This window comes from Phyllobates terribilis, unplaced genomic scaffold (assembly GCF_046119375.1).
Source record: "Phyllobates terribilis strain yellow unplaced genomic scaffold, ASM4611937v1 Scaffold_117__1_contigs__length_5270597, whole genome shotgun sequence".
Lineage (NCBI taxonomy): Eukaryota > Metazoa > Chordata > Amphibia > Anura > Dendrobatidae > Phyllobates > Phyllobates terribilis.
The window spans coordinates 4,635,721-4,660,009 of NW_027362877.1; the positions used below are offsets into that span (position 1 = coordinate 4,635,721).

General features: G+C 49.0%; 1 pseudogene; it reads left to right on the plus strand.

Annotated features, from left to right (window-relative positions):
- The first annotated feature begins 6,072 nt into the window (after positions 1-6,072).
- LOC141201544 (uncharacterized) overlaps positions 6,073-24,289 on the plus strand; it is a 62,017-nt pseudogene continuing 43,800 nt past the window's right edge.

Here is a 24,289-nt window from a genome sequence, read left to right on the forward strand (position 1 = left end):
AGGGTCATGAAACAATGATGTTTACCAAAATGCTGATTACATATTGTCCCAGGACATCTACCTTATTGACTAACTAAACAGGAGGACAAACTGCCGATCAATTAGATGTTCTAACAATGTAAGTTAAACTCATCACACCTCCCCCTTGACCTGTGGATAATGTCTAAAAGGACAGTTGTGAATTATAAAAGGGTTCTCTGTATCAGTCTTTTTTTTAACAAAAACACAGCCAAGAGAGACTTGAGGACAGCAAGCAGAACATATGGCTCCATCAAGAGGAACACAGATCTGCTCTAGTGAATATCACTGAACTCTTAAAGACATTATGAAGAAATCCAGGTTGGAACACTCAGGTCACCTGTCCACATATGTCACTGTTCTATCCCAGGCAGGCCAGCGGAAGGGTGAGGACTGTGTAATGTTGTACCATCTTGTGTATTTGCTGGGACTGTTCTATCTGTTTATTGTCTCTTTTGTGGTTCAATAAAGTATTTCCACGCTGTTTTACCCTCACCCTGTGTTGTCTGAATGCTATTACGCCCACGTAAGATCCCGGGTCTTCACAACAGACTTTCCATGTTCCCTATCACTCACAGAGTAATGGGAAGGTGGAACCCCTTAATGGTACTCTGAAATTAAAAATCCAGAATTGCCTGGAAGAAACACACTTGTCCTGTGTAGATTGCTTGCCCATTGCATTGCATTCAGTGAGGACCACTCCAAGGGGGAGGGAGAAGCTGTCCCCGATGAAATACTGTTAGGTAGTGTCCCTAAGACAGGGTTGTATTTCCCGCAGCAGCTGCAGCCTCCTACAGTTCCTTCACTGAATATGTCTTGGAATTGCACAAACATTTGACTGTTACTCATAACAGTGTTCTTTCCTCCATCCCAGACCCCAAGCAACACACATTGGTACCAGGAGACTGGCTCGTGGTCAAGAGATATATGAGGAGTCCACTGGAACCCAAATACAGTGAGCCATTTCAACTGCTACTTCATTTACTCTTTCATTACATAAATGTTGGTACTACTACTATATGTAACTGCTATAACTGGTATATTTGTTATGACGACACTATGGAAAGGGTTGTGCAAGATCAAACATCATAGACGGTCAGTTAATACATCTGCAAAATATCACAGTACTTCTCCAGTAAACATATATGACGAGATTTACAAACAAGATGTTCATCAGTGAATGGGATCTGTCCCCTCCAGGCTCTCATAGCATGGGGAAGTAGCTGATGGATAAATTGTCTGTACATAATAAAAAGGGGGGAATTGTTATGGTAAATATTTATATTTTGCTTTTATTATTATTTAGACAATTCATATATCTTTGATAATTTTGTATTTTAATATTAGCTTTATAAGCGTTATTCATAAAAGCGACAACATAGGGCTGATATAGAGGTGTCTTTGTATTAAGTTTCTTTGTTATAGAAGGCATAGGAAAGCTGGGTAGAACCAGCTTTCAAGGAATTTACAAGATATATAAAAATAAAAGATTATTAGATTATTATTAATTTAACAGTTTCCATGACTTATGACCTTGTTATTCCCAACTTACATAGTTTCTACATTAGGTAATGTAAAGCCATTCTTCTTTTCCTTATCTCCGTGGTTGTAAGAAAGATATGTGACTGAGCATCTAAAAGCAGACAAGCCTGGGACACAGACAGAAACTAGCTGTGTGCTCTTGTTTTTACTCAACCAACTTCCTGATTTGATCAAAACTGAAAAAACGTGTGAAAACTTTTGAGTTTATTCTAAAATTATTCTATATAGGTTTCTCCATCACATTCAAAAAGTCAAGGGATGCTCCTTCCCTTCCGAGCCCCGCCATGTACCCAAAAGGTGGTTTTGAGTATTGGCTTACTCTGGAGAAATTGCAAAACAAATTTTGGGGTCTATTTTCTCTTGGTACCCTTGGGAAAATTGAAAAATTTGAGTCTAAAGTGAAATTTTTGAGAAAAAAGTCAAATGTTCATTTTATCCTTCCACCTTCCATTAATTCCTGTGAAGCATTTGAGTGGTTAATAAACTTCTTGAATGTGGTTTTGAGCACCTTGAGGGGTGCAGTTTTTAGAATTGCATCACTTTGGGGTATTTTCTGTCATAAAGGCCCCTCAAAGTAACTTCAAATGTGATGTGGTCCCTAAAAAAATGGTTTTGTAAATTTTGTTGAAAAATGAGAAATCGCTGGTCAACTTTTAACCCTTATAGCTCCCTAATAAAAAAAAAATATGTTTCCAAAATTGTGCTAATGTAAAGTAGACATGTGGGATATGTTATTTATTAACTATTTTGTGTGACATACAGTGAGTATAGAAAGTATTCAGACCCCTTTAAATTTTTCACTCTTTGTTTCATTGCAGCCATTTGGTAAATTTTAAAAAGTTCATTTTTTTCTCATTAAAGTCCACTCTGCACCCCATCTTGACTGAAAAAAGCAGAAATTTGGAAATTTTTGCAAATTTATTAAAAAAGAAAAACTGAAATATCACATGGTCATAAGTATTCAGACCCTTTGCTTAGTATTGAGTAGAAGCACCCTTTGGAGCCAGTACAGCCATGAGTCTTCTTGGGAATGATGCAACAAGTTTTTCACACCTGGATTTGGGGATCCTCTGCCATTCTTCCTTGCAGTTCCTCTCCAGTTCCATCAGGTTGGATTGTGAACGTTGGTGGACAGACAATTTCAGGTCTCTCCAGAGATGCTCAACTGGGTTTAGGTCAGGGCTCTGGCTGGGCCAGTCAAGAATTGTCACAAGAGTTGTTTGGAAGGCACTCCTTTGTCATTTTAGCTGTGTGCTTAGGGTCATTCTCTTGTTGGAAGGTGAACCTTCAGCTAAGTCTGAGGTCCAAAGCACTCTGGAAGAGGTTTTCATCCAGGATATCTCTGTACTTGGCCGCATTCATGTTTCCTTTAATTACAACCAGTCATCCTGTCCCTGAAACTGAAAAACACCCTCATAGCATGATGCTGCCACCACCATGTTTCACTGTTGGGATTGTATTGGACAGGTGATGAGCAGTGCCTGGTTTTCTCCACACATACCGCTTAGAATTATCACCAAAAAGTTCTATCTTCATGTCATTAGACCAGAAAATCTTATTTCTCATAGTCTGTGAGACCTTCAGGTGTTTTTGAGCAAACTCTACGTGGGCTTTCATATGTCTTGCACTGAGGAGAGGCTTCCGTCGGGCCACTCTGCCTTAAAGGCCCGACTCGTGGAGGGCTGCAGTGATAGTTGACTTTGTGGAACTTTCTCCCATCTCCCTACTGCATCTCTGGAGCTGAGCCACAGTGATCTTGGGATTCTTCTTTACCTCTCTCACCAAGGCTCTTCTCCCTCGATTGCTCAGTTTGGCTGGACGACCAGGTCTAGGAAGACTTATGGTGGTCCCAAACTTCTTCCATTTAAGGATTATGGAGGCCACTGTGCTCTTAGGAACCTTGAGTAATGCAGAAATTCTTTTGTAACCTTGGCCAGATCTGTGCCTTGCCACAATTCTGTCTCTGAGCTCCTTGGGCAGTTGCTTTGAGCTCATGATTCTCTTTGATCTGACATGCACTGTGAGCTGTGAGGTCTTATATAGACAGGTGTGTGCCTTTCCAAATCAAGTCATATCAGTTTAATTAAACACAGCTGGACTCCAATGAAGGAGTAGAACCATCTCAAGGAGGATCACATGGAAATGGACAACATGTGACTTAAATATGAGTGAGCAAAGGGTCTGAATACTTATGGCCATGTGATATTGCAGTTTTTCTTTTTTAATAAATTTGCAAAAATTTCTACATTTCTGTTTTTTTTCGAGTCAAGATGGGGTGCAGAGTGTACTTTAATGAGAAAAATAAATGAACTTTTTAGAATTTACCAAATGCTTGCAATGAAACAAAGAGTGAATAATTTAAAGGGGTCAGAATACTTTCCGTACCCACTGCATCTCTCTGATTTAAGGGGATAAAAATTGAGAGTTTGAAAATTGCAAAATATTCTAAATTTTTGACAAATTTCCATTTTTTTCACAAATGAATGAAAGTCATATCAAAGAAATTTTACCACTATCAAGAAGTACAATATGTTGCAAGAAAACAATCTCAGAATTAGTGGGATCCGTTTAAGTGTTCTAGAGTTATTAACTCAAAGTGACACTGGTCAGAATTGTAAAACTAGGCCCGGTCATAAAGGTTAAAATAGGCTCGGGGAAGAAGGGGTTAAGCCTCAGATCACATCTACAAGACGTCACCAACCACGACCGATGGATCCTGTAACTAAGGCTCCGATCACATCTACAAGACGTCACCGACCACGAGCGATGGATCCTGTAACTAAGGCTCCGATCACATCTACAAGACGTCACCGACCACGACCGATGGATCCTGTAACTAAGGCTCCGATCACATCTACAAGACGTCACCGACCACGACTGATGGATCCTGTAACTAAGGCTCCGATCACATCTACAAGACGTCACCGACCACGACCGATGGATCCTGTAACTAAGGCTCCGATCACATCTACAAGACGTCACCGACCACGACCGATGGATCATGTAACTAAGGCTCCGATCACATCTACAAGACGTCACCGACCACGACCGATGGATCATGTAACTAAGGCTCCGATCACATCTACAAGACATCACCGACCACGACCGAGGGATCCTGTAACTAAGGCTCCGATCACATCTACAAGACGTCACCGACCACGACCGATGGATCCTGTAACTAAGGCTCCGATCACATCTACAAGAAGTCACCGACCACGACCGAGGGATCCTGTAACTAAGCCTCAGATCACATCTACAAGACGTCACCGACCACGACCGATGGATCCTGTAACTAAGGCTCCGATCACATCTACAAGACGTCACCGACCACGACCGATGGATCCTGTAACTAAGGCTCCGATCACATCTACAAGACGTCACCGACCACGACCGATGGATCATGTAACTAAGCCTCAGATCACATCTACAAGACGTCACCAACCACGACCGATGGATCCTGTAACTAAGGCTCCGATCACATCTACAAGACATCACCGACCACGACCGAGGGATCCTGTAGCTAAGGCTCCGATCACATCTACAAGACGTCACCGACCACGACCGATGGATCCTGTAACTAAGGCTCCGATCACATCTACAAGACGTCACCGACCACGACCGATGGATCCTGTAACTAAGGCTCCGATCACATCTACAAGACGTCACCGACCACGACCGATGGATCATGTAACTAAGGCTCCGATCACATCTACAAGACGTCACCAACCACGACCGATGGATCCTGTAACTAAGGCTCCGATCACATCTACAAGACATCACCGACCACGACCGAGGGATCCTGTAGCTAAGGCTCCGATCACATCTACAAGACGTCACCGACCACGACCGATGGATCCTGTAACTAAGGCTCCGATCACATCTACAAGACGTCACCGACCACGACCGATGGATCCTGTAACTAAGACTCCGATCACATCTACAAGACGTCACCGACCACGAGCGATGGATCATGTAACTAAGGCTCCGATCACATCTACAAGACGTCACCGACCACGAGCGATGGATCCTGTAACTAAGGCTCCGATCACTGATGGATCTGGTCTCTCGGCCTCTGGTCTCCCCCTGGAATCCCCTCAGTGCTGACGTCACACAGATCCTGTTCCGTCTCCAGGAATATAATCTGCGGGGAATGTTCTCTGCTCTGTATATAATGTCTCCTGGGCGCAGGTCTCTGTATAATGGCTGATAACAGAGAGAACAGAGATCCAGGAGAAGTATGAAGAGTCTGCTGTACTGAGGGGGAGGAGCTGTGGTGACGTCATCATCATCGGTCCTCACGTCTCTCCGGAGCTCGTTCCCTGATCACATGGCGGTGACGTCACCACAGGTCCTTCACCACCTCTCTCCTGAGCTCCGCCCCCTGATCACATGGCGGTGACGTCACCACAGGTCCTTCATCACCTCTCTCCTGAGCTCCGCCCCCTGATCACATGGCGGTGACGTCACCACAGGTCCTTCACCGCCTCTCCCCTGAGCCCCGCCCCCTGATCACATGGCGGTGACGTCACCACAGGTCCTCCCGCTCTCAGTGCAGCAGCTCCGTCCTGGGTGTGCGCAGCTCTTGCTCTCTGGTATCAGCCAGCAGCAGGTTTCCGCTTCCCGCCATTCCGGTGAGATTACAGGGAGGGTTTGTGGTGAATCTGTGAGAGGAGAGTGTGGGGTGAGATCAGAGCTGTTCCTGTGGAGGCTCCTGCTCCATGTGACTGCGGCTCCTCAGTGTTGTATGGGGGATGTGCAGCGGCTCCTCCTCACCTCACCGCCCCCGCTGGAGGTGGAGTTACCACGGTGACCGTCCCCTGCTGGAGGTGGCGTTACCACGGTGACCGCCCCCGCTGGAGGTGGAGTTACCACAGTGACCGTCCCCCGCTGGAGGTGTAGTTACCACAGTGACCGTCCCCCGCTGGAGGTGGCGTTACCACGGTGACCGTCCCCCGCTGGAGGTGGCGTTACCACGGTGACCGTCCCCCGCTGGAGGTGGAGTTACCACGGTGACCGTCCTCCGCTGAAGGTAAAGTTACCACGGTGACCGTCCCCCGCTGGAGGTGGAGTTACCACGGTGACCGTCCCCCGCTGGAGGTGGAGTTACCACGGTGACCGTCCCCCGCTGGAGGTGGAGTTACCACGGTGACCGCCCCTGCTGGAGGTGGAGTTACCACGGTGACCGCCCCCGCTGGAGGTGTAGTTACCACTGTGACCGTCCCCTGCTGGAGGTGGAGTTACCACGGTGACCGTCCCCCGCTGGAGGTGGAGTTACCACGGTGACCGTCCCCTGCTGGAGGTGTTGTTACCACGGTGACCGTCCCCCGCTGGAGGTGGAGTTACCACGGTGACCGTCCTCCGCTGGAGGTGAAGTTACCACGGTGACCGTCCTCCGCTGGAGGTGGAGTTACCACGGTGACTGTCCCCCGCTGGAGGTGGAGTTACCACGGTGACCGTCCCCTGCTGGAGGTGGATTTACCACGGTGACCGTCCCCCGCTGGAGATGGAGTTACCACGGTGACCGTCCCCCGCCGGAGGTGGAGTTACCACGGTGACCGTCCCCCGCTGGAGGTGGAGTTACCACGGTGACCGTCCCCCGCCGGAGGTGGAGTTACCACGGTGACCGTCCCCCGCCGGAGGTGGAGTTACCACGGTGACTGTCCCCCGCCGGAGGTGGAGTTACCACGGTGACCGTCCTCCGCTGGAGGTGAAGTTACCACGGTAACCGTCATCCGCTGGAGGTGAAGTTACCACGGTGACCGTCCCCCGCTGGAGGTGGAGTTACCACAGTGACCGCCCCCGCTGGAGGTGGAGTTACCACAGTGACCGCCCCCGCTGGAGGTGGAGTTACCACAGTGACCGCCCCCGCTGGTGGTGGAGTTACCACGGTGACCATCCTCCGCTGGAGGTGGAGTTACCACGGTGACCGTCCCCCGCTGGAGGTGGAGTTACCACGGTGACCGTCCCCGCTGGAGGTGGAGTTACCACGGTGACTGTCCTTCGCTGGAGGTGGAGTTACCACAGTAACCGCCCCCGCTGGAGGTGGAGTTACCACGGTGACCGTCCTCCGCTGGAGGTGGAGTTACCACGGTGACCGTCCTCCGCTGGAGGTGGAGTTACCACGGTGACCGTCCTCCGCTGAAGGTGGAGTTACCACGGTGACCGCCCCCGCTGGAGGTGTAGTTACCACGGTGACCGCCCCCGCTGGAGGTGTAGTTACCACGGTGACCGTCCTCCGCTGGTGGTGTAGTTACCACGGTGACCGTCCTCCGCTGGTGGTGTAGTTACCACGGTGACCGTCCCCCGCTGGAGGTGTAGTTACCACGGTGACCGTCCTCCGCTGGAGGTGGAGTTACCACGGTGACCGTCCTCCGCTGAAGGTGGAGTTACCACGGTGACCGCCCCCGCTGGAGGTGTAGTTACCACGGTGACCGTCCTCCGCTGGAGGTGTAGTTACCACGGTGACCGTCCTCCGCTGGTGGTGTAGTTACCACGGTGACCGTCCTCCGCTGGTGGTGTAGTTACCACGGTGACCGTCCTCCGCTGGAGGTGGAGTTACCATGGTGACTGTCCCCCGCTGGAGGTGGAGTTACCACGGTGACCGTCCCCTGCTGGAGCTGGAGTTACCACGGTGACCGTCCCCCGCTGGAGGTGGAGTTACCACGGTGACCGTCCCCCGCCGGAGGTGGAGTTACCACGGTGACCGTCCCCCGCCGGAGGTGGAGTTACCACGGTGACCGTCCCCCGCTGGAGGTGGAGTTACCACGGTGACCGTCCCCCGCCGGAGGTGGAGTTACCACGGTGACTGTCCCCCGCCGGAGGTGGAGTTACCACGGTGACTGTCCCCCGCCGGAGGTGAAGTTACCACGGTGACCGTCCTCCGCTGGAGGTGAAGTTACCACGGTGACCGTCCCCCGCTGGAGGTGGAGTTACCACAGTGACCGCCCCCGCTGGAGGTGGAGTTACCACAGTGACCGCCCCCGCTGGAGGTGGAGTTACCACAGTGACCGCCCCCGCTGGTGGTGGAGTTACCACGGTGACCATCCTCCGCTGGAGGTGGAGTTACCACGGTGACCGTCCCCCGCTGGAGGTGGAGTTACCACGGTGACCGTCCCCGCTGGAGGTGGCGTTACCACGGTGACTGTCCTTCGCTGGAGGTGGAGTTACCACAGTAACCGCCCCCGCTGGAGGTGGAGTTACCACGGTGACCGTCCTCCGCTGGAGGTGGAGTTACCACGGTGACCGTCCTCCGCTGAAGGTGGAGTTACCACGGTGACCGCCCCCGCTGGAGGTGTAGTTACCACGGTGACCGCCCCCGCTGGAGGTGTAGTTACCACGGTGACCGTCCTCCGCTGGTGGTGTAGTTACCACGGTGACCGTCCTCCGCTGGTGGTGTAGTTACCACGGTGACCGTCCCCCGCTGGAGGTGTAGTTACCACGGTGACCGTCCTCCGCTGGATGTGTAGTTACCATGGTAACCCTTCCCCGCTGGAGGTGTAGTTACCACGGTGACCGTCCCCCGCTGGAGGTGTAGTTACCACGGTGACCATCCCCCTGCTGGAGGTGTAGTTACCACGGTGACCGTCCTCCGCTGGAGGTGTAGTTACCACGGTGACCGACCTCCTACGAGGCTGGTAATGAGCGGTCAGATCGGCGGAGGAGGCCACGGTGGGGTTTGTGGCTTTTCCACCAGGTTCTTCCTGATAAATTACGGATAGAGAGTAATTAATTGATTCGCGCTAAAATAATGTGAAGGACTTGGAGCGAGTAGATAAAAAGTAATTTTTTATTTGATTCAATTTTCCATTAAAATTGTTAATACTCATAAAATAATGTTCATATTAGTACAATATTATAAAAAGATATAACATGATCGCTCGCTTAAAACTGGCGTATAGATTAGATCAGGGTTCCCCAACTCCAGTCCTCAAGGCCCACCAACAGGTCATGTTTTCAGGATTTCCTTAGTATTGCACAGGTGATAATTCCATCACCTGAGCAACACTAAGGAAATCCTGAAAATATGACCTGTTGGTGGGCCTTGAGGACTGGAGTTGGGGAACCCTGGATTAGATAACCCAGTGGGCTCCAGAGTGGAAAACCTGTAAGGAAATGGGAGAATTGATTTGTTAGGCCCGGTTGAGAGGTATTAGTCCTACGGTAATTAAATCCACATATACCTGGCTCGATGGTACGTAGAATACCGAGTCGGTAGATGAAGAGCCCCTGATTCGTTTTAAGTAGGAACTGGACTATAAAGAAATCAAGGTATATAGGAGTTACTCGAAGTAATAGGGATTTAAGAAAACCGCCAGAGAAAAGGAGTACCTTTTATATGATTATTCCGGTGCTGAGGTAGTTTTTAGTGTAGGATGTAGTTTACACGGACTAATAGATGACACACTGCATGCGTGTAGTAGTTCTGCCTTAAAATTCTTATAGGGTCCAGGAATATCATGAGAGGTTCTTCTTTTGGCTGATGAATCAATTATTATTAAATATGCCTATAGCTTTTTTTTTATCAAAAGGTGCCAATCTACAGTCCTAAGGACCCCGTGTATGGTAGGTTAGGTGCTTAGTTGGTATTGTTGCCTGATGTTGCCATAGGGTCCAAGGATATTTTGTTTGGAAATCCAAGTGTACTCACATTGCAGGGGAGACCGAGTGTCTGGGCGCTGGTGCGAGAGTGGGGTCCCGGCCGGTGACTGCCGCTACTCGCGTACTTCCGCTTTAGTGTGCACACTACTGAGTGAGAGTCTGCCAGGACCTGTGTGACGTGGCAGCACGTGACACACACGTGGTCCGGATGATGCGGCAGCTGATTTGCGCTGATCGAGCTGGATTTAGGGACGACATATTCCTGGACTCTATAAGAATTTTAAGGCAGAACTACTACACGCATGCAGTGTGTCATCTATTAGTCCGTGTAAACTACATCCTACACTAAAAACTACCTGAGCACCGGAATAATCATATAAAAGGTACTCCTTTTCTCTGGCGGTTTTCTTAAATCCCTATTACTTCGAGTAACTCCTATATACCTTGATTTCTTTATAGTCCAGTTCCTACTTAAAACGAATCAGGGGCTCTTCATCTACCGACTCGGTATTCTACGTACCATCGAGCCAGGTATATGTGGATTTAATTACCGTAGGACTAATACCTCTCAACTGGGCCTAACAAATCAATTCTCCTATTTCCTTACAGGTTTTCCACTCTGGAGCCCACTGGGTTATCTAATCTATACGCCAGTTTTAAGCGATCATGTTATATCTTTTTATAATATTGTACTAATATGAACATTATTTTATGAGTATTAACAATTTTAATGGAAAATTGAATCAAATAAAAAATTACTTTTTATCTACTCGCTCCAAGTCCTTCACATTATTTTAGCGCCAATCAATTAATTACTCTCTATCCGTAACTTACCTTTATTTTGACAAACAGTGGTTTTTTGTCCCTAATTCGCAGCTGTTATAGTGACCAGCCTACCAGCACCAATTGTAAATTTAATTATATTGTTTCTTCCTGATAAATGTCGGATATTTGGTGCAGAATTCAGTGATTGTCGTTATATCGTCCCCTGTGATCTCCATCTTCTCCTTTATCATGAAGACGCCAGCAGGACAAGATCCCTCCAGCTGATCCAGTGTTCATCCCTCCTTCTCCTGAATGACCCCGAGGATGGACGAGGACGAGACCACCAGAAGATTATTACACTTCACCCTGGAGATCATCTCCCTGCTGAGCGGAGAGGTAACTCCTCTACATTTCTATCAGCTTTATTGTGTTATGTAACAAGTCCGACATCGGGAAGAGGAAATCCAGAAGAGGAAGAGAAGGATTCTTTACTGTAAGAGCAGTGATTGTGTGCAGCTCTCTGCCAGGAGGAGTTGTCATGGGGATTCCCTATAAGAGCTGTAGAGGGCCCTGGATGTCTGTCCTGAGTGTAATAATATTCCAGGTTATGGCCCCAGATTACTGGAGACGGTTATTGATCCCGGGATTTCTACTGATTGTCAGATCTGGAGTCGGGAAGGAATTCTTCTCCCTAAGTGTCTCTCTCCATACACAGGATTACACAATAGTGAGGAAGACACCGGGGGAGGGTGTGACTCCCATCATCCATCTCCAGGAGTCAGGAGGGCGGAGCCCGGACCCCATCACAGAGCCTCCCCCGCACCCCCCGATACATGAGAGGAAGAAGAAGAAGATCCTAGAGCTCAGCAACAAGATGATTGAGCTGCTGAGCGGAGAGGTGACTGCTGGGACATTATACAGGACAGCACTGGAGGATTCTGGGTGATGAGCGGAGAGGTGACTGATGGGACATTATACAGGACAGCACTGGAGGATTCTGGGTGATGAGCAGAGAGGTGACTGATGGGACATTATACAGGACAGCACTGGAGGATTCTGGGTGATGACCGCAGAGGTGACTGCTGGGACATTATACAGGACAGCACTGGAGGATTCTGGGTGATGAGCGGAGAGGTGACTGCTGGGACATTATACAGGACAGCACTGGAGGATTCAGGGTGATGACCGCAGAGGTGACTGCTGGGACATTATACAGGACAGCACTGGAGGATTCTGGGTGATGAGCGGAGAGGTGACTGCTGGGACATTATACAGGACAGCACTAGAGGATTCTGGGTGATGAGCAGAGAGGTGACTGCTGAGACATTATACGGGACAGCACTGGAGGATTCTGGGTGATGACCGGAGAGGTGACTGCTGGGCCATTATACAAGACGGCACTGGAGGATTCTGGGTGATAAGAGGAGAGGTGACTGCTGGGACATTATACAGGACAGCACTGGAGGAGTCTGGGTGATGAGCGTAGAGGTGACTGCTGGGACATTATACAGGACGGCACTGGAGGATTCTGGGTGATGACTGGAGAGGTGACTGCTAGGACATTATACAGGACGGCACTGGAGGATTCTGGGTGATGACCGGAGAGGTGACTGCTGGGACATTATACAGGACAGCACTGGAGGATTCTGGGTGATGAGCGGAGAGGTGACTGATGGGACATTATACAGGACAGCACTGGAGGATTCTGGGTGATGAGCAGAGAGGTGACTGATGGGACATTATACAGGACAGCACTGGAGGATTCTGGGTGATGACCGCAGAGGTGACTGCTGGGACATTATACAGGACAGCACTGGAGGATTCTGGGTGATGAGCGGAGAGGTGACTGCTGGGACATTATACAGGACAGCACTGGAGGATTCAGGGTGATGACCGCAGAGGTGACTGCTGGGACATTATACAGGACAGCACTGGAGGATTCTGGGTGATGAGCGGAGAGGTGACTGCTGGGACATTATACAGGACAGCACTAGAGGATTCTGGGTGATGAGCAGAGAGGTGACTGCTGAGACATTATACGGGACAGCACTGGAGGATTCTGGGTGATGACCGGAGAGGTGACTGCTGGGCCATTATACAAGACGGCACTGGAGGATTCTGGGTGATAAGAGGAGAGGTGACTGCTGGGACATTATACAGGACAGCACTGGAGGAGTCTGGGTGATGAGCGTAGAGGTGACTGCTGGGACATTATACAGGACGGCACTGGAGGATTCTGGGTGATGACTGGAGAGGTGACTGCTAGGACATTATACAGGACGGCACTGGAGGATTCTGGGTGATGACCGGAGAGGTGACTGCTGGGACATTATACAGGACAGCACTGGAGGATTCTGGGTGATGAGAGGAGAGGTGACTGCTGGGACATTATACAGGACAGCACTGGAGGATTCTGGGTGATGAGCGGAGAGGTGACTGCTGGGACATTATACAGGACAGCACTGGAGGATTCTGGGTGATGACCGGAGAGGTGACTGCTGGGACATTATACAGGACAGCACTGGAGGATTTTAGGTGATGACTGGAGAGGTGACTGCTGGGACATTATACAGGACAGCACTGGAGGATTCTGGGTGATGACTGGAGAGGTGACTGCTGGGACATTATACAGGACAGCACTGGAGGATTCTAGGTGATGACTGGAGAGGTGACTGCTGGGACATTATACAGGACAGCACTGGAGGATTCTGGGTGATGAGTGGAGAGGTGACTGCTGGGACATTATACAGGGCAGTACTGGAGGATTCTGGGTGATGAGCGGAGAGGTGACTGCTGGGACATTATACAGGACAGCACTGGAGGATTCTGGGTGATGAGCGGAGAGGTGACTGCTGGGACATTATACAGGACAGCACTGGAGGATTCTGGGTGATGAGCGGAGAGGTGACTGCTGGGACATTATACAGGACAGCACTGGAGGATTCTGGGTGATGAGTGGAGAGGTGACTGCTGGGACATTATACAGGGCAGTACTGGAGGATTCTGGGTGATGAGCGGAGAGGTGACTGCTGGGACATTATACAGGACAGCACTGGAGGATTCTGGGTGATGAGCGGAGAGGTGACTGCTGGGACATTATACAGGGCAGTACTGGAGGATTCTGGGTGATGAGCGGAGAGGTGACTGCTGGGACATTATACAGGACGGCACTGGAGGATTCTGGGTGATGACCGGAGAGGTGACTGCTGGGACATTTTACAGGACAGCACTGGAGGATTCTGGGTGATGACTGGAGAGGTGACTGCTGGGACATTATACAGGACAGCACTGGAGGATTCTGGGTGATGACTGGAGAGGTGATTGCTGGGACATTATACAGGACAGCACTGGAGGATTCTGGGTGATGAGCGGAGAGGTGACTGCTGGGACATTATACAGGACAGCACTGGAGGATTCTGGGTGATGAGCAGAGAGGTGACTGCTGGGACATTATACAGGACAGCACTGGCGGATTCTGGGTGATGACCGGAGAGGTGACTGCTGGGACATTATACAGGACAGCACTGGCGGATTCTGGGTGATGACCGGAGAGGTGACTGCTGGGACATTATACAGGACAGCACTGGCGGATTCTGGGTGATGACCGGAGAGGTGACTGCTGGGACATTATACAGGACAGCACTGGCGGATTCTGGGTGATGACCGGAGAGGTGACTGCTGGGACATTATACAGGACAGCACTGGAGGATTCTGGGTGATGACGGTGTCGTTGTTGTCAGGTTCCTATAAGGTGTCAGGACGTCGCTGTCTATCTCTCCATGGAGGAGTGGGAGTATCTAGAAGGACACCAGGATCGGTACCAGGAGGTGATGATGGAGGAGCTCCGGCCTCTGACATCACCAGGTGAGAGGAGACTCTTGTTGGCTCCGGTGGATGTGATGACGTCTCTCGGCCTCGTCCTATAGTAGATGAGTTTTCTCCAGACTTGCTCTGGTTTCTCTACATTTTCTCACAGCTTTCATTCCCTGATTCTTCTCTTCTGATCTGTGAGTCGCGGTTTCTCCGCTGTCGTCTTCATCAGTCTTGAGTCTTCGTCCTCGGCGGCTTCTTTCTGAATCTTTCACCTTCCTTAGAGCATCGGTCACATTTTGTCTGCAGATGTCCCAGCGCTTCTGTCCGTTCTCTCCTGTGAGATCTTTCGGTTCCTGAGTCTGTCGTGGATTGTTACTCAGCAGAGTCGGGGTTAATTTACTGATGATTTTCCCCCTAATCCGCTGTCGCTCGTCCGTCCCTCAGAATCGGTGCCGGCTCAATGTCGTCATCAGTCGTGGTCGGGTGTCCGGCTCCTCCCTCTTGGCTGACACTTGTGTGATCTTCCTTGGTCTCCTCCTTTCATTCTTCTTCTTTGTGACAAATCACTTTCTCCGTACTGAGCACAAAGTCCTGGATAAATATCGGCACCGGACTGTCCCTCAGACCCCGAAACACGAGTCCTGACATGAAGATGGAGCGTGGTGGAGCCGATCACCCCCCAGAGCCGGACATGGAGGCTCCAGCAGTTCTCGGCCCCCGCGTCTACTCACCACTCGCTCTGCAGGCGGAAAAGCACAGAACTTTCCGCACTGGAGGAGAAGGTCGGATCACCGCGCACTCCTCTCTATAGGGGATAATGTTTCTCCTGGAGGAGAGCGGCGATTCTGAGTATGGAGAGTTATAGACCATGCAATGCCCCATGGGAAATAAGATATGCAGAGAACGGGGTCTGTAGCGCCACCTACAGGAGGCAGCAATCCTAGGAGTCAATAGCAATGTTTCAACCCCATCCTGTTGGGGAAAATTTCCATTTTTTTTTCATTTTTTTCCTCTTCTTCCATCAGCCAGAACATTTCTATTTTCTATCCACAGATGTTTGAGGTTTTGTGTTTTTTTCACAGGACAAATTGTGCATTTTACCATATAATGTGCTGAAATCAGGAAAAAAAAATCCAGCTGCGGTGAGACAGTTAGTGAAAAAAAAACAAAACGCAATTCCACATTTATATTTTGTTTTTTGTTTCTCTGCATTTATTGGGCGGTAAGAACGACCTTGTGGCGATTTTCCTGGTCCGAACAGGTACAGCGATTCCAAACTTCTGGGTTTTTGTTTTTTGAATATATTTTTTGGGTTAAACAGATTCTGTGGCATCGGACCAGACAATCTGTCCTTGGCTCCCCGTGTGCATCAGTAAGCGCCCATGACCCCGGTGCCGGCTCTCTAGTTGTCCTTTCTACACATTGATAGGTACTAACCGCTGCGTACCGGGTGCTCCCCACAACACCGTCCTTCTGGGCACTGTGACTTCATCTTTCGTACATGTGCCCTTTTTTCCTCCTTCAGAGACAAACTCAGAACTTTTCAGCACTTGCTGCCTATTTTAGTGTTTATATCGAGGTGGATGCGGAGATTTATGTCTGTTTAAAAAGGAATAAAAACGCATTAACTCGTGTCTTTTTGGCTCTCAAAATACAATCCCTGGTAAATGGTCACCGTCCTTCCCTCAATCTCTATACAGTAAATTAGGAGAGAAGAAACCGATAGATGGAAATGTGGAGCTTTCTCCAGCTCCTCTGTGGTTCCATCCCTGGTGGAGACGAGACTTGGAGAAGTTGTGTTTCTTAGTACTGCTCCTCCATCTGACTGACGAGGGTCTTCTCTGTCCCTCTCCTCGAGGTCCTCATCCTCCGAGTGCAGAGCATTAGGCTTTGGCCTCGCTGATTATCACTTCATACTTGAGGCCACAATGTGCTGGGACCTCGGTTCCGGTGGTGAGGACCGCAGCAATGTAATTTATTCCCTGATACATAAACCTAGAATTACCGGTTCTGAGAGACGGATCTCAAATATAGATAGATACACGGCAGGTCATGTATTCAGTCTCTGTGTTTCCACAGATGGATCCAGGAGGAGAAATCCACCAGAGAGATGTCCCCGTCCTCTGTATCCCCAGGACTGTCCAGAGGAGAATCACAACATCCCAGAGGATCATCAGGTAGATGACACTGAAGTCCCCACAACATCTGACAATGAAGTGATGGGACCTGAGCCCATCTTACATTTTTATTTTTAGGGTGAAGATCTGATTGATAATAAGATTGAGGTTATCGATGAAGAAGAAGAGATGATGGATTCATGGACCAATCAGCAGGGTGAGAAGGGGAGACTGTCATATCTGTTCTCTGGTCACCTACTACTACTCCCATCATCTCATCACATGACACAATCTATTCCATCACTGAATTCATCATCTTTCCGCCATCCCATTCACCCCCCCCCCCAACTGACCTATCTATCAATGTCAATGGCTGTCCACTCTCCCCAGTCCCTCAAGCTCGCTGCCTTGGGGTAACCCTGGACTCTAATCTCTCCTTCAAACCACATATCCAAGCCCTTTCCACTTCCTGCCGACTCCAACTCAAGAATATCTCCTGGATCCGCACATTCCTCAACCATGAATCTGCAAAAACACTAGTGCATGCCCTCATCATCTCCCGCCTCGACTACTGCAACCTCTTGCTCAGTGGCCTCCCCTCTAACACTCTCGCACCCCTCCAAACTATCCTAAACTCCACTGCCCGACTAATCCACCTGTCCCCCCACTATTCCCTGGCCTCTCCTCTCTGTCAATCTCTTCACTGGCTCCCCATTGCTCAGAGACTCCAGTTCAAAACCCTAACCATGACATACAAAGCCATCCACAACCTGTCTCCTCCATATATCTCTGACCTAGTCTCCCGTTACATACCCGCACGCAACCTCCGATCCTCACAAGATCTCCTTCTCTACTCCCCTCTTATCTCCTCCTCCCACAATCGCATACAAGATTTCTCCCGTGCTTCCCCCCTACTCTGGAACTCTCTACCCCAATACATCAGACTCTCGTCGACCGTGGAAACCTTCAAAAGGAGCCTGAAGACCCACCTCTTCCAACAAGCCTACAACCTGCAGTAACCAGCGCTCCACCATACCGCTGCACGATCAGCTCTACCCTCACCTACTGTATCCTCACCCATCCCTCGTAGATTGTGAGCCCTCGTGGGCAGGGTCCTCGCTCCTCCTGTACCAGTCGCTGTCACATTGTGTTCAAGATTATTGTACTTGTTTTTACTATGTATACCCCATTTCACATGTAAAGCGCCATGGAATAAATGGCTATAATAATAATAATCACTGTGTGTTTCCTACAGATGGACTCATGAAAAGAAATCCACCAGAGAGATGTCCCCGTCCTCTGTATCCCCAGGACTGTCCAGAGGAGAATCGCAATCTTCCAGAGAATCATCAGGTAGACGGTGCTGAGCCCTGTACCGGATCTGTATATGGGGGACATTTCTGGTACTGAGGTCATTGGTATCATAGATTTTGGTGGTTTCTTGTATTGTGCTGATTGTTACATCTGATATATCAGGAGGAAGATCCGACTAAGAATAACGTGAAGGATGAGACAGAAGAAGAAGCGATGACGAGGGGGGATCAGCCGTGTGTGAGTGACGTGAAGGAGGAGATTCCTGTAGATGTTTCCACAGGTGTGTAATAATGACCGGCGTGTGATGATGATGATGACCGGCGTGTGAGTCCCTGTTGCAGTGAAGCTTTATCCTCTGTCCACATCACAGCAGAAGAGTCCGGTGATGGCGCGGCTGCTCCTGTAGAGTCTGGATGCGCACAGATGACTAACGGGGCCGCCTCCACACCTGTTTTTGATGATTTAGGAATCAAATTCTTAATTTTCCTAATTATATGACTTCTAATATTACTTCCATATTTTTATTACACAAGTCCCGTGCTGCCATATAAATGACTGAGCTTGTGATCCAGACTGAACCTTTGGCAGAAGATTCCCTGTAATGAGGCAGATGGAGGCATTGTGGACTCCGTCTGACCTGGATTTGGCATTCTCCGCCTTTTTCAGCGTGCGTAAAGGAGCCGTTAGCATAGTTTTGTGCATCTCTGAAGGACACAGCTGAACAGAGGCCTGACGGTGTCCAGAGTAACTCTGCTGCCACATTATAGTGAATGGATCCCTTGGGGGTGTCATCTGAATCACGTATTTTGTAGATTTAGATGGAAACCCTGATGTAAGTGCTCAGCGTAGAGCGCAGGATAAATGTGATCTAAAATGTTCTGTACCCCAGAATGCCACCAATAAAAGCTTCTACTCAACCCATGAAAAACAAGTTCCCACTCTGGTTCATCATATTAACAAAAACATAGGGTGTCCACATTATGTGACGTGGCTCCCACCTAATGAAATCCAGCAAGATCTGCTCATCTAAATATCCTCTCCTCCTGTGCCCCACAGTACGCTTAAACCACAAGTTAGCGTCCACATGTTTGGCATTATTGTAGCAAGGAGAGCCCACTTAATTTACAGGGTGCGTGTCTCCAGAAGCACAAGCTGAGCATAATGTACTAGGCACTGCAGTATATCGGGCGCTACAGTGTACTGGGCACTACATCGTATGGGCACTGTGACGATACAGCTTAAAATTTTAATTAGCCAGATGATTAGATTTGTTAAGTCACAGTGGCTCAGTGGTTAGCACTGCAGCTTTGCAGCGCTGGGGCCCTGGGGTCAAATCCCACCAAGGACAACATCTGCAAAGAGTTTGTATGTTCTCCCCGTGTTTGCTTGGGTTTACTCCAGGTTCTCCTATTTCCTCCCACATTCCAAAGACATCCTGATGGGGCTCATAATATAAATTCCCTAATGGGGACAGTGCCCATAATGTCTGTAAAGCGCTGTGGAATTATTGGGCGATATAAGTGAGTAAAAGATATAAATGAATACACTATTATCTTGGTGTTGACTTGTAAATGTTTGTGTATTTATGTGCCTGGTCAATAAGAACAGACCAGTATTTGTATAACCCTGAATATTAACTTCTATTTGTTTGGAAACAAGGATGTTTACTATGCTAAAGACATGTTGCACTAAAAGGCAACTAGATGTTTATTTACAAGATCCCCCTGTGATACCAACTATGTAAATTGATTAGCTCAAACAATGCCCTCCCTAACACCTTACCTGTGAATTTGTACTTGCACAGACAACTGTAGCTATTTTTAAGGGACATGTGCTTCTGTAGTAGTTAGTCTTGAAGCAGAGAATCAGAAAGGAGAATGAGAGACATCCTTCAGGACAATAGATGGGTAGCATGGCAATTCCATTCAAAGAGACACAGATTTGGATTCTACATGACTCCGGCATAAGGGTATCATCCCTGAATGGAAAGATACGGATCTCTGCTCCATTGACAATCAGAGAACAAGGATACATTTGGGGAGACCAGGTTGGGATGATGAAGTCACTTGGCCCCATGGATATGTTGTTTGGAGTTGCCGGGAGGGACCCACTGGTCGCCTGGAACCCATGGAGACATTCAAAGAAGCCAGATTGGGACCTACTGGTCATCTGGCCCCATAGAAACTCTTGGAAAAGCCAGGTTGGGACCCTCAGGTCAACTGGCCTTGTACCTTGATGGACTACTAGCTTCCTAAGCTTACCGCTACCTTCTCTCTGTGGGGGCCCGCCATAAGCGAGAAGCCACTGGTTGAGGTAGTTGGCCCTGGAAGTTTCCAAAGTCACAGCTGTTCTATCCCAGGCGGGCGGAGTGGAATGGTGAAACTGTGTAATGTTGTACCATCTTAGGTATTTGCTGGGACTGTTCTGTGTGTTTATTGTCCTCTTTGTGGTTCAGTAAAGTATTGCCACGGTGTTTTATCCTCATCCTGTGTTGTCTGAGTAGCATATCGCCCATGGAAGACCCCGGGTCTTCACAGGCACTATAATGGCATATTTGCATTTTCACTTTGCAACATCCATTGCTGCTCGTTTCTGAAAAACATTGATGGAGTCAAATCAATTACTATACCTGTAGATAAATTCCCAGATAGGTGTAATTTCCAAAACGGGATCACTTGAGGGGGGATTCTGCTCTTCTGCACTTAGGGGCTCCATATATGGAGTCCGCAAACTATTCTAAAAAAATTTGTTCTCCAAGAGTCAAGTAACGTTAGCTATATGCTGCCCCACGCTGCATATCTGACCGTCTTTTCCAAGCTGTATCTATCTGTCTCCCGGTATGTTCCCTGCATCCAAGATCTGCTGTGTATCAACTGATCCCTGCTAATTTCATTCTATCTGTCCTTGGTATGGTTGATCCCATCTGCACGTTCATCACCTCAATCCTTTGATCCCAATACACACTGGTCCCTGACTGTCTGTTTCCTGAATACATTTAGCCTCTGTGTCCTAATTTCTCCCCCACTCCACCCATGCTTTTGTGAGCAGTCTTCCTGCGGCTCCTGCTCACCTGAGCCATCTCATGTGCTGTTCAGAGCTCCATAAATCAAGTGAGCCAAGTCTGGCACAGACGGGTCTAGTTTCTAAAGGGTCGCTTTTTAAGGGTCTAAAAATGAAATATGCCAGAAATGGGCCAGAAGTGACCAGAATGTACGAATAACTATTTACTAATTGTACTTAGATTCTCTTTCTCATTCACACTTAACATTCATTATACTAACATACACCCTTACTGTTTTTGCCCCACTAATCCTCACTGTGCTTCGCTATCCCCAAACCCCAGCACCCTCTAACCAAATCATCATCTCTCCTTCCCTCTTACCTCCCCACCTGACCTCATCTACAGACCTGCTCCTCAACCTCAGGTCTATCCTACCAAAACATAACACAAGCCGGACACTCTCCTTCTCCCACCTGCTCTCCCTCTCTCTACTTCTCCTCACTGCTGGCGACATATCTCCCAATCCTGGACCCCCACAGCTTGCACCTTCGACCAATTCCCCCACCAATCACTTCAAACCAACTGCAAACTACCACAACCTCTCTTATGTAAAACCTGTGCCCATGATGCCCTACTCCCTCTCTCTGGCGCACCCTGGAATGCGCGCTCTGTCTGCAACAAGCTCCATTTTGTCCACGACCTCTTTACCTTTCGCAGTCTCCTTCCTGGGCATCACAGAGACATGGCTGACACCTTCTGACACTGCCTCCTCTGCTGCGCTGTGTTACGGTGGCTTGCACTTCACCCGCACTCCTCTCCCTGGTGACAGACATGGTGGAGGAATGGGTCTTCTCCTTTCTAACAACTGCACCTTTGGCCCTATTCCCCCTCTACCCGACACCTTCCGACACTGCCTCCCCTGCTGCGCTGTGTTACGATGCCTTGCACTTCACCCGCACTCCTCGCCCTGGTGACAGACATGGTGGAGGAGTGGGTCTTCTCCTTTCTAACATCTGCACCTTTGGCCCTACTCCCCCTCTACCCTCCCTTATTCTCCCTTCTTTTGAAGTCCACTCTGTCCTCATCTACTCTCCCTCCAACCTCCAAGTGGCTGTCATATACCGACCGCTAGGCTTGGTCACTGCCTTTATTGACCAATTCACCACCTGTCTTCTTTACTTTCTCTCTGCTGACATTCCCACAATCATCATGGGCGATTTCAACATCCCCACTGACACTTGCCAGTCAACAGCACCCAAACTCCTGTCACTTACTTCATCCTTTGGACTTACTCAGTGGTCCTCCTCAGCCACCCACACAGACGGACACACACTAGACCTCATCTTCATCCGACTCTGCTCCCTATCTAACCTCACAACCTCCCCCCTTCCCCTATCTGACCATCATCTACTCACTTTCTCATCCCTGTCCTCGTCACCTGTCACCCATGTCCAGCAACTAGCACACCCCCTCAGAAACCTTGTACATCTAGACACTCACAAACTCTCTGACTCTATTCTACCACTGACATCCATATCTTCACTCCACAACACAAACAGCGCCACTGCTTTCTACAATGCCACTCTCGCATCAGCTATTGACTCGGTTGCCTCTTATGCATGGCAGAGCACGACGAGTCAATAGGCAAACCTGGCATAAAAACCTCACTAAACAGCGTAGCAACACTCGCATTCAAATCAGCACTCACCTCTGCTAAACAGGCCTACTTCACAACCCTCATATTTTCCCTGTCCTACAACCCCAAATAGTTATTCAACACTTTTAACTCTCTCCTCTGCCCTCCACTTCCCCCTCCGACCTCTGTCATCTCTGCTGAGGAGTTTGCCACACACTTCAAAAACAAGATTGACCAAACAGGGCAAGTCTTTACTGCCCAACCACCACAATCCCTTTGTTTTCCACACCATTGCTCTTCCCCCATAACCTCCCTTCCCAATATCACAGAAAGAGACCTTACTTGTCTCCTCTCCAAATCACACCTCACCACTTGTGCACTCGACCCCATCCCTAACCCATCTCTTCAACCTATCACTAACTTTAGGTACCTTCCCCGCTGCCTTCAAACATGCCACAATCACACCCATCCTCAAAAAGCCATCCCTCGACCCAACTGCCTTGTCCAGCTATAGCCCCATTTCGCTCCTCCCATTTGCCTCCAAACTTCTTGAGCAACATGTTCACGCTAAACTTTGCTCCCACTTCTCATCTAATTCTCTCTTCGACAACCGACAATCCGGCTTCCGCCCCCACCATTCCACCGAAACTGCTTTTACCAAAATCACCAATGACTTACAGCCAAAGCTAACAGACAATTCTCTGTACTCCTTCTTCTTAACCTGTCCTCTGCTTTCGATACAGTTGACCACTGCCTCCTACTGTAGATCCTCTCTTTCTTTGGCGTCAAAGACCTTGCTCTGTCTTGGATCTCCTCATACCTTTCTAACAGCACATTTAGCGTCTCCCACTCGCAAACTACATCCTCACCCCTCCCCCTCTTTTCTCAATCTATATCCTTGGCCTGGGACAGCTCATAAAATCCCATGGCTTCCAGTACCATCTGTACGCTGATGACACCCAGATCTACCTCTCTGCTGTCCAGAATCCCAGCGTGTCTATCAGCCATATCCTCCTTCTTCTCCTCTGGCTTCCTCAAGCTCAATGTGGACAAAACTGAACTCATCATCTTTCCCCCAACTCGCATATCTTTCCCACTTGATCTCTCTATCACAATAAAGTACATCACGCATCCCCTGTACCGACAATCCGCTGCCTCGGAGTAACTCTTGACTCTGCCCTGACCTTCAAACCTCACATCCAAGCTCTCGCCACCTCCTGTCGCCTCCAGCTCAAAAATATTTCCAGAATTCGTCCTTTCCTCAACCCTCAATCTACTAAACTGCTTGTGCATTCCCTCATCATCTCCCGCCTCGACTACTGTAACATCCTCCTCTGTGGCCTACCTGCTAACACTCTCGCACCCCTTTGGTCCATCCTTAACTCTGCTGCGCGACTGGTCCATCTCTCGCCTCGCTACTCCTCTGCTACCCCCTTTGCAAATCCCTTCACTGGCTCCCAATTGCCCAACGTATCCAGTTCAAGC